Genomic DNA, 15764 nt, shown 5'->3' with positions numbered 1-15764 from the left:
ATCCTAGCCCTCCAATCTATAGAGGTTTCCATAATTCCTCTTCAATCGGATGGTTAAGATCACCCTATAGATTTTTTATTAAAAAAGCATAAAGGAGGGGGGTAAGATTGAAATTATGTGGCTTTAATGGGTGCATTTGTTAAAAAGCATAAAGGAGGGTGTAGGATTGAAAATATGTGGGTTGAATGGGTGCATTTGTTAAAAAAAAGTCAAAAAAAGTGATGTGTAATTCTCATAGAATTTTCAAAAAATTCAAAAAATTCTCTTCTTTTCTCTTCTACGATATATATATACTAGTAAAAAACCCCGTGCGATGCACGGGCCGACAAAGAACTGTACGGATCACATAATCGGTTGATCCAAACCGTCCATGTGATGGAACATAGCATAAATAGGTTGTGCCCCAAAAATAATTTCCATAGGCTGATCCTAGCCCTTCAATATATAGAGGTTTCCATAATATGTTGTTCCTCTTAAATCGGATGGTTAAGATCATCCTATAGATTTTTTATTACAAATCATAAAGGAGGGGGGTAAGATTGAAATTATATGGCTTTAATGGGTGCCTTTGTTAAAAAGCATAAAGGAGGGGTAGGATTGAAAATATGTGGGTTGAATGGGTGCTTTTGTTTAAAAAGCATAAAATCGAAAAAAGAAGTCATCATTACGATTTTTTGTGATTTGCTAGCCACTTTCTCCAAGGCCACTTCTCGGCCTGTGGCCATCCATTATTGCAAAGATTGGCGGAAGTGCAAAGGTGGCTAGCAAAAGCATGAAATCGAAAAAAAAAAGTCATCATTACGATTTTAAATGAAAATTACCTACAAATGGAGCTAAAGTTGAAAAATTACCCAATAGGGTGTATTAAGATATGACAATTACCTAAAAAACTACCATGAAAAGGGTTTGTCTTCTGCTTTTTGGGGCAAAACCTATCTCCCATGCCAAAAAACACTCCTGTTAAAGAAGGAAATCAGAATTTGTTGGAGGGCTGAACGGTAAAGAAGCAGAAAAAAAGCAGCTGGGGGAGGAAGGGATGATGACACGCGGCAGAGGTGAACAGTAAAAAATCCATCCGGCTTATTATAGTAGATATATATATATATATATATATATATATATATATATATATATATAGAGAGAGAGAGAGAGAGAGTTAAGTGAAGCTACACATACGTGTAGCTAACTTAGCTACACCGACGGCTTAAAATATGGGCCCACATTATTTGGGTGATCCAAACCATTCATTTGATACGCCCTCACATTGATAGGGTGTGCCCAAAAAATCAGCTCCATAGGATCATCCCAACCCTTCAAACTGTGAAGGCAAAAATTGATAGATTTGTGAAGGTTTTTACACGTCCAATTTTGCCTCCACAAATCGTAGGGTTGGGATGATCCTATGGAGCTGATTTTTTGGGCATACCCTATCTATGTGAGGGCCCATCAAATGAATGGTTTACATCGCCCAAACAATGTGGGGCCCACTGTATTTTAAGCAGTTGGTGTAGCTAAGTTAGCTACACGTATGTGTAGCTACACTTTTCTCATATGTATATATATATATATATATATATATATAATTTCTTCTTTAAATTTGCCGGGTTACCCGCGAGTATACCCATACCTGCCCGGGTGGGTTCCAGGTTCATGAAAGGCTACCCGTACCCGCGCTGGTATTTCTTACCCGTACCCGCGCGGGTTACCCGTTTGCCAGGTCTAAAGATAACCCCAATTCAAAAAAAAAAAAAAAACCACTAGATGGAAATCTATGATTAATCATACCCAAACAAAATAAAAAAAGCTAACGTAATCTAGGGAAAAAACATGAGAAACCCAAACTAAATCTAGGAAAGAACCTTAACGAAATAAGGGGGAGAAACTGAAAAATTGGTTCAAGCCACACTAAATCTCAGGAAAAACTTGAAAAAAAAAATAACTTGAATAAAAAAGTAAAACCCAAAAAGGTTGGCATCATCTCAAACAAAATCAAGGAAATTAAAAAAAAAAAAAACTTACCTCTCTTTGGCTTCGTCTTCCTCATTCCTGCAATGAAAACTTGAGAATTCCTTTCTGCAAAAGTCAGTAAATGAAAATATCTTTATTTTTTAGGAAAAGTCTTTAAAGAAGGGGATTCTAGTACATGTGGGATACGAAATCTGAGTAAACAATTCGGGTGCAATTTTTCATTTAGATAGATATGAAAGTGACTTTTAAAATTCCCACGTAGATAGTGACTTTTGAAATTCGACGGGGTGACACATGGCAAATGTTTCTGCGAAAATCAAGCTCCATCGACTAAAAACTTGCGTGTATTTCCCTTTGTCTTAAAAGGTGCTATACGCAGAAGTTGTGTGTATACCCAGCTTACCACATCAGCTTTATAGGCACTTTTAAATAAAGGCGCTATACGCAAAAGTTGCGTGTATACCCAGCTTACCACATTCAACTTTATAGGCGTTTTTAAATTTCGGGATGCAGTAGGGGTGCCATGTGGCGACACCCCAGCTTACCACATTTAGCTTTATAGGTACTAGTTGCAGACGATGCACGGGGCAAGGAAAAAAATTATGATTTAAAACTAAAACAAAGAAAAAAAGACCCGTGCATCACCAAAAAACAAAGAAAAACAAAGAATCAAATGAAGCGAACGAAAAAATAAGAAAAAGAGAAATCTAGAGATACATACACTATAGCTCAAAATCCATTAAGTACCAAATACACTATAGCACAACTTGATAGTATACATTAAAAAATATACTATAGTGAAAATCCATTAAGGTATACACTGAGCTGCGAGCCTCGTGCTAAAACCTTCCATTGGATTAAGTTATAGCGTATCCTTTCAAGTCATCACTTAATATTCGTACACAAAGATCCATGCTAACATTGTCTATATTGAATGTCAAATGAACAAAGGTGTCGTCCTTGATGTTAAATAGTTGTAGATCTCTAACAGTAAAGAAATTAAGAAATATAAGGCTTCTTCTTGATTTGCATTAGGGGTGCAACTTGGGTTGAACCGACCCGAACCCGACGGGTTGAACCCGAATTTGGGTTGGGTTGGGAAAAATCAACCCGAATTGGAAATCGGGTTGGGTCGGGTTGGGGGAGCAACCCGACCCGACCCGAAACCCGATTTCCAATTCCGATATGTGCTTAAATGTGCTTAAAACCCGATTTCAACTGAACTCATTTCCCATTGAAGCTAGAAATGTGCTTAAATTTCAACATAAATTTATCCTTTTGTTCAGTTACAAAGAGTTTTTATATGGTGGATGCCTGTGTAGGAATGTGAGCAAAAAAAAAAAAAAAAAAACAGTGGGGCCCACAAAAACATGTGCATGAATTGAAAATCGGGTTGGGTCGGGTTGACCCGATTGCAAATCAGGTTGTGTCGGGTTGGGTCCATCCGGGTTGGAAATCAGGCTGGGTTGGAAAAATGGGTTCCTCGGGTTGGCTCGGCGGGTTGGCCTCAACCCGACCCAACCCGACCCGAGTTGCACCCCCTAATTTGCATACCTTGTAGCCCAAGAGCAGAAGCATCCACTTCTTGCAAACACCTATCCACAACTATCCAGCTCCCCCTTTCTGATCAATAGATGACCCCAATAAAACCAATTGAGAAGCTTTGTCTTCAAATCATGAAAATCGTTACCTTCCTCTACCGCATCAGATTTTGGGCAAAGGCATTCAACTACTTGTGATGTGGAACCAATTGAGATGCTTTGGATGTAAATAATGAAAATCATGAAGCTTTAGAAAATTCCCACTAATGGTCGAACCAAATATGATCAATGATGTAAATAATGTACCTGAAAATGGCATATGGGTCGAACCCCTACTGCTAAGGAGTGCTCTCCAACATTGGAATGTTGAAACCTGCAAGAAAGAATAATGGTTAGTCAATTGAGAGAGGTAACAAAAAGATAGAGGAATTTAAAGTTGCCTACAATTCACATATCTGCAACTCAAATAAACCATCAGATTCTCTTCCCGTGGATATTCTTTTTTTTTTGAATGATAATAGAATTCATTAAAAGAAGACTGAAAAGGTCCCCCTTCAAGTACAAAGACACAGATACAAGCCAAGAAAGACAGAGACAACCCCGCAATTATACAATTAGGGCGGTAAAAAATCAAAAAGCTCTAAAACCTGCTTAGAAACTCCATCTTTTGCCAACTTATCTGTCATAGCATTAGCAGATCTTCTCACATGCTGATATAACATCGAAAGCCCTTCCGATATGTCTTTTATTTCATCAAAGAAATGAAGAAATCTCCACGGAGGAATCAGAGAGCTCCTGAGCCATCTAATAACGTTAAGCGAATCACCCTCTACAATACAACTGCCTAACCTATTCCTTTCCATACACAAAAAACCTTGGTGCACTGCTTTTACCTCTGCTTCACTCGAATCTGCAGTTCCAATTGGACCAGAATAAGCCTTAACGACCTCTCCGGCGCAGTCTCTCAGGACACCACCTATCCCAGCTGGACCAGGATTACCCAAACTAGAGCCATCGAAATTTAACTTTAATAACCCATCAGGGGGAGGACGCCAGGCCTAAATAGTAACAACAACTTTTTCCTTACTATTACAGACTACTCTCCAACCCTCCCACAGATCGAAAGCTGAAACAAATTGGAACAGCGGAAGAGCCCTAGCCCATGAGATAGTTAACGCAATGGCCTTGATAAACAAAAAATAAGAAGATTTAGCTTTACCTTCGAATACTCTATTATTCCTTTCAATCCACAGAACCCACAATGTGGCCAACAATGAAAGCCACCATAAAGCCTTTCCTTTTTTCCAACATGGATTACATGGCCAGCCTTCAAATAATTCTTTAAGAGAGGAAGGAAAAACGCAATTCATTCCAAACCTTGCTAAAATCCTTCCCCATACCTTACGAGCAACTTTGCAGTGAATGAAAATGTGATCTACTCACTCCCCTGATTCTATACGCAAAGCACAATGATCAATAATTAGCATTTTCTTCTTTCTCAGAAAGTCCACCGTTTGGATCCTATTGCATATCGCTGACCAGCCGAAGAAACAAACTCTTGGAGGAGCCTTGATTTTCCACACCCTTCCTGCCATTGGATTTTCCTCGTAAGGAATCAGGCTCTTATAAAAAGACTTGACTGAAAAGAAACCGGAAGAATAAAAAACCCATAGCCTTTTATCCACCCCTGATAAACTGATGTAATTCTGTTCAAGGATCTGGAAGAAACTGAGCACCGAAGGCATTTCTCTATCAAAGAAATTCCTCCTGAAAAGAGGTTTCCAAATAACTTTACCATTTATTCTCTCAAAACAATCTTTCACTAATGCTGACTTATCATCAGCAGCTAAAAAGAGATCAGGGAATAAATCTTTTAAAGGGGAAATAGAGCACCATCGCATGGACTAAAAGGAAATCCTGTCTCCAAAATACACTCTATATCTAACACCTCGATCGAAACTGGAACTTAAACATAGAATATCCCTCCAAATTGTCACTCCAGGTTTGCAAAAGCAGTTTAAAGAAACCCAGTTACATGGTGCAACACCATATTTTCCTGATATCACTTTAGTCCATAGTCTCGATTTCTCCTCCCCAAACCTCCACAGCCATTTCCCCATTAATGCTTGATTAACTTGCTTTATCCTTCTAATACCGAGGCCTCCTCCTTTGACTTGCTTGCAAACATTTTCCCAACTGACTAAAGCCAAAGACCTCTTCTTCTCCAACCCCCCCCCCCCCCCACACAAAAATCTTCTCTAAATCTGTTCAATACGCTTAACAACATTCGTGGGACATTTAAATAAAGATAGCTGATAAATGGGAATATTAGACAAAACTGCCTTAATCAAGGTTAACCTTCCTCCTTTAGAGACCAAATTCCTTTTCCAAGTATCAAGTCTTCTTTCAATTCTTTCCACAATGGGATCCCAAGCACTTTTGAGAGGTCGTCCCATCCCCAAAGGAAGGCCCAAATAAGAAGAAGGCAGCCTTTCCAATGGGCAACCCATGAGATTGGCAATGCTAGAGGCTTCTGCCTCTTCGATATTCACTGTATACAACATTGATTTTGAGAAATTTGATCTTTGCCCCGTTACTATTTCATAACGTCGGAGAATCGTCTTAAGGTTGAGAATCTTCGAGACCTGAGGGGAGCTAAAAAGCCAAGTATCCCGCGAATTGTAAATGCGACACCTCGATCCCATTCTGGCTACATTTAACCCCTGAGACCAGACCCAACGATCTTCCTTTCGACATCAGCAGACTCAAAGCTTCAGCTACAATTACAAATAGAAAGGGAGATAAAGGATCCCCTTGGCGTAAACCTCGAGAAAATTTGAAAAAACCTTTTGGAGAGCCATTAATAAGAATGGAGAACCAGGCCGAAGATAAACAACTTCTAATCCAACCCCGCCACTTAATACCGAAACCCATCCTTTCAAAAAAATAATCTAAACAGTGCCATTCCACTCTGTCATAAGCTTTCTCCATGTCCAACTTGCAAATAACACCTTCCTCACCTGATTTTGCCATCCAATCCACCATCTCATTAGCCACCAATGAGCAATCCAATATTTGACTCTGGCTAAAAAAAGCACACTGATTCTCGGAGATAATAACAGGAAGGACCACCTTGATTCGATCCGCCAAAACTTTTGACAAAACCTTATAAAGACAACCCACAAGACTTATAGGCCTGAAGTCAGAAACTTTCACAGCACCTTTAACTTTTGGCACAAGAGCAATAAAAGTGGCACCAGTTCCTCTTTCCAACTCCATGCCATCATAAAATTCTTGAAAAAATGACAATATATCTCCCTTCACACTCTTCCAACAAACCTGGAAGAAAGCGAGGCAAAAACCATCCGGTCCCGGAGCCTTGTCATGATTCATCGAAAAAACCCCTCTCTCCACCTTCTCTTCCGAAAAAGACCTTTCCAGAACCGAATTATGATTCTCATCAAGAGAATTAAAAACCACCTCATCTAGCCTAGGCCTTTCTAGATCTTCCGAAGAATATAACGATCTGTAATAGTCTACAATTTCCTTGGAAATCACATCTTTGCTGAAAGATAAAGTTCCCTTAACCTCCAATGCCTCAATTCTATTGTTTCGCCTCCTAGCACTTGCAATGCTGTGAAAGTAAGCAGTGTTTTTATCACCTTCTTTTAACCAATTTACTCTGGACTTCTGCCTCCAAGATATTTCTTCCTGTAATAGAAGAACTCTGTGTTCCTCCTTTACTTTTCCCAGATCATTCAAATCCTCCTCTGAAGCTAACCTTTCATCGTCAGCCAAAGAAATGTCCCTGATTCAATTTTGTAACCATAATTTTCTCTCACAGATTGCCCCTAACTTGTGGGAATTCCACTCTTTGAGCCTCTGTTTCACAAATCTGAGTTTCTCCCCTATAATAAAATCCGCCGCCCCTTCAACCTTGCATGATGCCCACCATCCCCCCATCATCTCATCCAATTTTGAAATTTCTAACCACGCTAAATCGAACCTGAATGGAGAAGGTCCCCACGAATCCAATCTTGGATCCAACAAAAGCGGGCAATGATCAGAAACGGAATGAGCGAGCGCCTTCTGACACACTTCCGGGAAGAGGGAAATCCAATCAGGGCAAAACAAAAAATGATCTAAACGACTTTTACTGGAGTTTCTGGACCAAGAGAATTTAGCCCCCATCATAGGAATATCTAACAATTCATTCTCAGCAATGAAATCTGAGAAATCCACCATATTTTGAGTAGTTCTTCGACACCCCAGCCTTTCTTCGACACCTCTAATTTCATTAAAATCTCCTCCCAAACACCAAGGATTAACCCATTTACTTCTAATTATAGTAAGTTCCTCCCACAGCTGACGCTTCTCCACCCTATCTGTAGGACCATAAATACCGGAGAAAGTAACCACAACCGCTTCTCCCACCTTTCTGAGAACTATTGAAACGGAAAACTGACCTAGCCAAGAATCTTGGATCTCCCATTTTGATTGATCCCACATAACTAATATGCCTCCGGCAGCTCCAACTGCATCCAAAGATAAGCAATCCCAATTCGCATTTCCACCTAAACTCTTAACTATAGCTCTGTTAACTGCCCCCATCTTCGTTTCTTGGATACATACTAAGACCAGCTTATTAATTTTTACTATTTCTTTGACCTAAGCCTTTTTTTCTAAAGACCCCAAACCGTTTATATTCCATGATATTATCTTCATGAAAAACCAGATGACAGAGGTACACTTCCCCTAGGGCAATTTCTTCTATGACCCCTCGCATACTGAACATCCTGCTTACTAGCAGCAAAGTCTCCATAATTCACATCCGATTTTAGTTTTGCTAAGTCCCGTAACAACTTCCTGACGCCTTCAACACTTGAAGGATCTGAAGCAATCCGCTAATCCATTTCTCTTACCTCCGCAACTCTGAACATAGACCTCAGCTGATCTTCCGGACTGGAATATGACAAACCCAAGACTCTGCTAGTGGAAATGATATGGTTCACAAAAATCTCTAAAATTTCAGATTTAGGATCAACCCAGGAAATGGGTCTTAGATTTTCCTCCAGTCCTAAGACTAAAGCTAGGCTATCCCTCTCTGAAACGGCTCAGGAGGGAGACTCACACCCTCTATATGCTTCCTCATCCATATTCTCCCATCTATCGATCTGATCAATATCAACCGTCGGATGGCTGGGACAAAGAGAATTTAGGCCTTGCTCTGCTGATTCCAACCACAATTGACCATGACATACTCCCTTGACTGAGTCAAACTCCCTACTGGCCTCCCCGGAGTTTTGAATTGATTCACTTGGAACAAGAGAAAGATTGCCTGGATCTGTAGATTCCAGACAATATTGACCCTGGCACACCCTTTGTAATGGAACAAAACTCCCTTGATCATCTCCTAAACTTGGCCCAGCATGGGAAACATCAGTAAAATCATCGAAAAGGTTGAACAATAGACGAGAGTTTCCAAAAGAGTCCTTATCGCCGTGCAAAACAATACTAGATTCTGGAAGCTGGAGAAGAGGCTCGACAGATACCGACAACTGAATCAACGGTGAAGATAGACTGCACGTACCTCCTTTTAAAAATCAGTGATGGACTTCACCCCTTTTTGATGACCATGCCATCTGAAAAGGCGAAAGCCCATCAATACCATTTTCAGTAAAGCCCATTACATTTCGCAGGTTCCGTGAAGCCCACGAAGCAAGAATAAGCGAATCGGACGGAGGGGGACTCTCCAATCGAATCAACGGGGATGCAACAACATAGGGAAATGAAAAGAGAGAAGCTAATTTCCGCCGAATGGGAGAGCATTCTCCTCACGACACGACACCCAGCGACTGTAGCCTAGAAGCTTCGTACCTATCTGTTGTCCCATCTTTCAATTTTCTCATGCTATCGCTGTCTGTAGGATACACGTAGCTTGGTTGGTGAAAAGAGGAAGAGGCGCCTGTTAGCCCCACTATTCCTTGTTTGCTACCGAGCACCGCCATCTTCTCCGACGGACCCTTTCCAGAGCAACGATGAGAACCCGACCATGGTTGCTGAAATAAAGCTGTTGTTTCCTCCGATTGTCGAACATTGGATACAGAAGGGCGAGTGAAATTTCTTGACGCCAACACCCAATATACTATTTCATCAATGCATACCGGAAGCTTAATAAAATCTGGGGCGGATAATGAAGTCATAAGCAGGATCAACGCTTTCTCGTAGCCACCATCTTCATCACAGGAACCATCTGTTGCTAAGACTCTTCCAATTCGACATCCGATTTTTCTGAAATTTTCAACTAACCATGCATGGGGAGGAAGACCTGCAATCGACCACCACGAAGAAGTAAAAGTCCCTGAAAATTTGTCCTTCCATTCATATAACTCTTCAAAAGGGTTATCCTCTGCAGAAGACCAACGTAGCCTGCAATCAACATACGAAGCATCCAGAGAGGAAGTTATAGCGAACTCCCCATTGGCAATCTGCAGGACTTCGAATTCTGCTGAAATCCCCGAGGATTTCTCTAGCCACCTCTTCAACTCCATTGTGTCTTTATCTCCTCCATTTTTGGTTTTACCCCATATGGTTCTTTGGATGCCAAATCTAGAGCCCAACTCTATGGATTCAGCCCATATTTCTTCAGGGCACTTAGTGAAAGTGTCGATCGATTCCAAAGCTAATGCGACAGATTCCTCCACAGGCTGACTACCAACTTCCTCTACTGGACCCTTTGATACCACCTCCACCGCTCTTCTATCCATAATATCTCTGGGTAGCTGCTTCTTGAGGGTTCTAATAGAGTTTGACAGAGGAAAATTCGTGTGGAAAACGACGGGGAAATTGAAGTCAAAACCAGACCACACCTTCCTGCATCTGTAACATTCTGTTCTTCTTTTGAAATTAACGAAATTGCACTTTGAGCACCTCCAGTCCCCCAGGTTACTTTCTTTTCTTCTGATTGTGACCCTTTGCAAACGCTCCTCCCTACGACTTCGTTTCACTTTCCACCTTTCTCCAGAGCTTTCCCCTCCATTGAAGTGTTTTTTGGTCTTGGCTCCATTGTTACATGTTCCAAAACCGGGCTGGAAAGCATTTCGACTCTTCTCCAAACCAGTCGATCGCATATTCTTCATATACTCCTCCATTCGATCTTGAAAGCCAAACCAATCTTAACTGTCTCACAATGTGCAGACCAATCTCTCCTCGCACATCTGAAGATGAGAAAGAAGCAGAAGAAGATAACGAGATGGGAATCGATTCAGAGACAGAGAGAGAATATGATGAACCAGAAGTGTATACAGTGGGGGAGTCAGACTCAGAACCAGAGAGTACTCCCACAAATGCAGACGAAGAAGAGGAAGACGAAGATGAAGAGGAAGAAGGAGAAACAAGCAGAGAAACCGAGACAGCAGAAATGGGAGGAGATATTCCGATACCAGCCAGGAGTCCTCACATCAGGATGGTTGGGACGCGCCGGAGAAGGCGCTCCTCACCAGACACCCACAACCCAGAGACTTTTCTAGCCACCTATCAAAACCCATCTGCTCTCCAAAGGATTAGTCCGAACTGACACAGTAGAAGTCCGAGCCCCATGTTCTACTTAGCTTCGACGTCATACGACGAGCCCCTCTCACCGGACTAAAAGCTCCCCTCGGCCCCTCGGACTTCCTGTTCTCCCTAATGTTGACTGTAATCCCGTGGATATTCTGTTAACCAAAAGAATTACCATCTAATAATTGGTGGAAAAACATCCACATATAAAAATATGAACAAAACAAAATCAAACACCAAGCCATTTTTTTCATGGGCTCTTATATGTATAGATCAATAGAGAGAACCCAACTCTCACCTGTTATATCTGAAGGTATTTCTCAGCTAGAAAGAAACCACTCACCAATCCACTTCGTATCATAAACATGAGAACAATATTCCTGAAAGAGAATTCAATTTCTGTGAGAAGTGGTTTTTATTGCTGATAGGAGCAGAAGACTACTCACTGTTGTTACCGGTTTTGAGAGCTCATGAGTGGGAGAAGACGCGGATGAGAACCATACAGAGGAGAGAGGGCTCTTTTCTTTGGAGAGAGTGGTTTGATGTATATGGTAATGAATGAAGGGATGATATCAAGCATTTGATCGTTTCCTTTTCCATAATAACTGCAGATTTAACTCAATTTAAATACAGAAACGACTACTAAATGCAAAATTAGGGAGTATTTATAGTGTCAAGAAAGGTTATATTTGGGAAGAGAATGAATCGATTACAATTACTAAAAAAGGAGAGTTTTTGTACTATGGAAATGAAACGGCGGCATGGAAACGGAATGGTTTAAATGTCACCTTTAGAATGTTTTGTTTTATTTTTCTAAATTGTAAATGCCATGTTGAAATTTAATTGGCACGTAGATCTGAGGGAGGAAGGGGCGCTGCCACATCAGATGTGAATAGTAAACCGTCCTTCCTCCTTATAATATAATATAATATAATATAATATAATATGTAGGATACGTATGGAAATAAATCTGGGCTATATTTATGGAAGTAAATTAGGGATATAAATCAAAAGGAATTTAGTGGAGTAGGAGAAAACGTGTGGAAATAAATCAGGGATACAAATAAAAGGGTAACATCTCCACGTTTGAGAGATTTGGCAAAACGTGATCAAGAGGCTTCTTAAAATTTCAATTCCGTCGATAGAGGAGCGTGTATAGGAGGGGCTGACACGTGGCACCACCACAGCTTGTAGGATTCCGCTTTATATATATAATATATATGATTAGTAAGAAACCCGTGCGATGCACGGGGCGACAAAGAATACATATAGACCCAAAAAAACTGAAAAGAAATGTTGGAAAAGAAAATAAGAGAAAAAGAATCATATACCTCATGTAAAAACTTGCAACAACCCTATCTTGCAAATCTCAAGTACTAATGAAGAAAGCATATATGAAGAGAGAGAGAGAGAGAGAGAGAGAGAGAGAACGGGGCATGTCATATTATTCGCATATCCTCATTCATAATCAAAAAATATATAATCCCATATTCAATTAAGCACTACGAATAGAAATTTCAATACAGCAGCCCGAAAATCAAAATATGAGTAATTATTGATTCAATTATGCACTGTGAGCAAGAATTCGAATACATCAGTCTTAAAATCATATACAGTTTTCCGGAAATTGCAAATTTTAAGAACAATGCAGATATGATGTGAAATTACTTAGTATTTTTATTGCCAGTATGAATCATTGTGCATCCTGCAAGTAGTGAAACGGTTTCCCTACAAAAATCAAGTCACATTCCCATAAACATTAGTATGCCAGAGCAAGGAAAATCCAGTTCTAGATACCAAAGTAATGTACATGCTAAGTGTCTTGAATAGCATAGTACTTTTGTAAGACACTACGACGACATGATATTAGAGAGAGGATAATAAATAATAAATAGTGCTACAATTGTAGGAAAGGATGAAAACTGTAGCAGAATAATGGCTTGAATTGCCATAGCAATATGAAGATGTACAAAGTGAACAACGCAAATTATTCATTCGTTCAAATATATAAAATAATGGATTCAACTTGTATTCGAAGTATTTGAGTAATTTGAAGAAAATATAGATCTTTTAGAGACAATGGACAGATGGGAAGAATTGGAGCAACGAGGAAAGTGTCAAAATTAAACATTTGAAATGAGTGACATGTCAACTCAATTTATATTTTTATTTTTATGTGTGATGACTTGGCCATCAATCCAAGCTAATGTTGCATCTTCAACTCATTCTTAACAGCATACACCAATATTTGTTGTGCTGGTCTGTAGAAGTTATTATTTCCGTAGACATAGTAGGAGCTTTTCTGCATTGGAAGTTACTTACGAATAAAAATTAAGTTCAAAAAAGCCTTCATCATGTAGATCTAGAAATTAGTATATCGTGGGGGCTGAAGATGTCCAACTTCATCACAATTTACTTCATTGGCACTTGTAGTTCATTTGGAAGGTATTTAGAATCAAACCTAAGCTCAAAGATTAATTCCCAACTTGGCCTTTAAAGTTGGGGAAGAACATAAGACAGATATTTTTCTCCTCTAATATAAAGAAAGCAATTGACAGTCCAAGTTTTTGGCTGATATTTGGCCTCTAAAGATGGATCAACACAGTCCAATTCACAAAGCAAGATTTCTCAAAATGCAGGCAAATATAAGAATCTAATAGTTGGTGCTTACCCAAGTTGAAACAATTGCATCCAAAATCTAACCAAACTACCCTGCCATTGAAAGGAAAATCAATCCAATAGCCAAAGGAAGGCTTTCCAAAATCCTTGCAAAATAAAAATATTTAATAGACACAAAGCTTACTTAAATTGAAACAATTGGTTCTAAAACACAACCAGTCTGCCCAGTCATTGAGAGGTAAATCAGTTATCAGTCCAATAGGTAAAACAAATATTGGTACAAAGGATAAAGCTAGTAAATTTTTGAAAAAAAATGCAAGTACTATATTGAAAACAATACAGACAAATAAAAAATCAGGTGTAATCATTAAAAAAGATGGAAGTACGCGATATATATTCTCAGTAGTCCATAAAATAGGAAATCATATAGATTGAAAGTGAACCCATGCACAGAAAAGAACCGCATTCAACTTACAATTATTTGTCCATGAAGCCCACACTATCTCCGCAAAACAGATCTATCCTCCTAAGCTGCAATTCACCTCCGAATAAACAAAATTAAGATTAAAAATTGCACAATAGGATTTTATCACCATCCAATCAATAAAATGATCATGGACAATAAAAAATGTTATGCCAATGGTAAAGAAAAGCTCAACTTGTATTATATAGCCTACCCAAGTGTGACTGGTGAGCAAGTAATATTTAATAAAATAAAAAAAATTCCTGTGCCAGTCTCCCCTCAATCACCCCTAAATCAGTTACTCTAGGAAACCATATCAGCCCCCAAAATGGAGGTGAATTGCATTTAAAATTAATCAGTTACCCTAGGAAACACATATAAGCAAAATTTCTTCGCTGAAACAGAGTAAACGAAATGAATACCAAATTCCAAGTACAAATGCGACTAACTACCAAAAATTCCAACCAAACCAGGGGGGAAACGGATATTACACAAAAGGAAATAATTCAAACGAACAAAAAAGTATTCCAACAGCCAAACTGACTTTCAAGCAACAGAGCACCATGAAATAAAAAAAATCTTTAAAATTATAAAAGAAACTGAAAACCCAAAACCTTCTGCAAAGAGAAGGGAGAAATAACATTTTGACATGTGTAAAATTAGGATGGATTATTTGTAAATGTACGGCTATTAGAATATAAATGAGAAGACAACACATGCTAAACCAACATGATCCAAGAAACAGTATATAAGATGATCCAACACATAGTGTGAGAGACCTAAAAATCACTTGATAAGGCATAGTCGAACTTGTGGTGTGGAAGCAAGATGTAAGTTCACAGTAAAATCATAAGAATCAAACCTTAAAGTTACACACCTTTTTTTTTTAATGAGAAAACTTCCACTCCCATCTGAAGTGAACTGAAATCCTTTATTTCTTAGTATCACCGACTGTACCTTCGTCGGTCTCAGTTTCAAAATCTAAAAGCTGACAAAACAACACAAAAATAAACCAATAAAAAAAAAAATAGGAACAGAGAGCAAGAACCTTAGAACTATCAATCAGAAATTTCTGGCTTTCCTCAAAATCAGTATATAAATTTCCGAAGCAACTGGATCGAATTTTCTACAGTAGACTACACATGCCAAAAAAAATAGCAAAAAAAACTTTCAAAACCCAAAATTTCGTGAAATTTTAGATCTGAACCCTTGAATCACGGATTTTCGTACCTCGATTGAGAGGGATTTCCAAGCCTGAAATCATAGGTGGAATGCTATTCGGGGTAGAAGAATCGAGATCGAGTGGGAAACAGAATTTCACGCGGTGAGAGAGGGTCTGCGACAACCTTCAGCTAGAGAGACAATTGGGGAAGAGAGACGTATTAGATAGAAAGTAGTATAAGTATAAAAATATATCTGATGTATTAGAGAAAGAGGACACGTATTAGATAGAGTTCGTCACAAGTCTCAATGCTACATTAAAGGACACTTTTACCCATGCATACACGAATGGATAGAGATTGCAACTAAGGGGTAAATGGTATATGTATTGATAGGGCAGGTCTTTTAAAAAGTCTAAAATACCCATGATGCCCACGTATATGTTTTGATAGGGC

The 15764-nt window shown here is 39.2% G+C and overlaps 1 long non-coding RNA gene across 7 annotated transcripts; it reads right to left on the bottom strand.

Moving 5' to 3' along the window:
• Positions 1-821: 821 nt before the first annotated feature.
• LOC143885553 (uncharacterized) lies at positions 822-15620 on the bottom strand. Of its 7 annotated transcripts, XR_013253462.1 has the most exons (10): positions 15379-15620; positions 15026-15136; positions 14161-14216; positions 13738-13778; positions 12735-12794; positions 11522-11671; positions 11365-11446; positions 3816-3882; positions 2020-2073; positions 822-957 (listed from the first exon to the last, which is right to left on the bottom strand). It is a non-coding gene; the product is annotated as an uncharacterized LOC143885553 (long non-coding RNA). The 7 variants fall into 7 exon arrangements; XR_013253460.1 differs by lacking the exon at positions 822-957 and having other exon boundaries at positions 1867-2073; XR_013253457.1 differs by lacking the exons at positions 822-957; positions 2020-2073 and adding an exon at positions 2091-3726.
• Between the last annotated feature and the right edge of the window lie 144 nt (positions 15621-15764).

This window comes from Tasmannia lanceolata, unplaced genomic scaffold, assembly GCF_043159265.1.
Source record: "Tasmannia lanceolata isolate RefF3 unplaced genomic scaffold, GAP_Taslan_0.1 ptg000008l, whole genome shotgun sequence".
NCBI lineage: Eukaryota > Viridiplantae > Streptophyta > Magnoliopsida > Canellales > Winteraceae > Tasmannia > Tasmannia lanceolata.
Note: the sequence above shows the minus strand (reverse complement) of the source record. Positions and strands in the feature narration are given on the sequence as shown.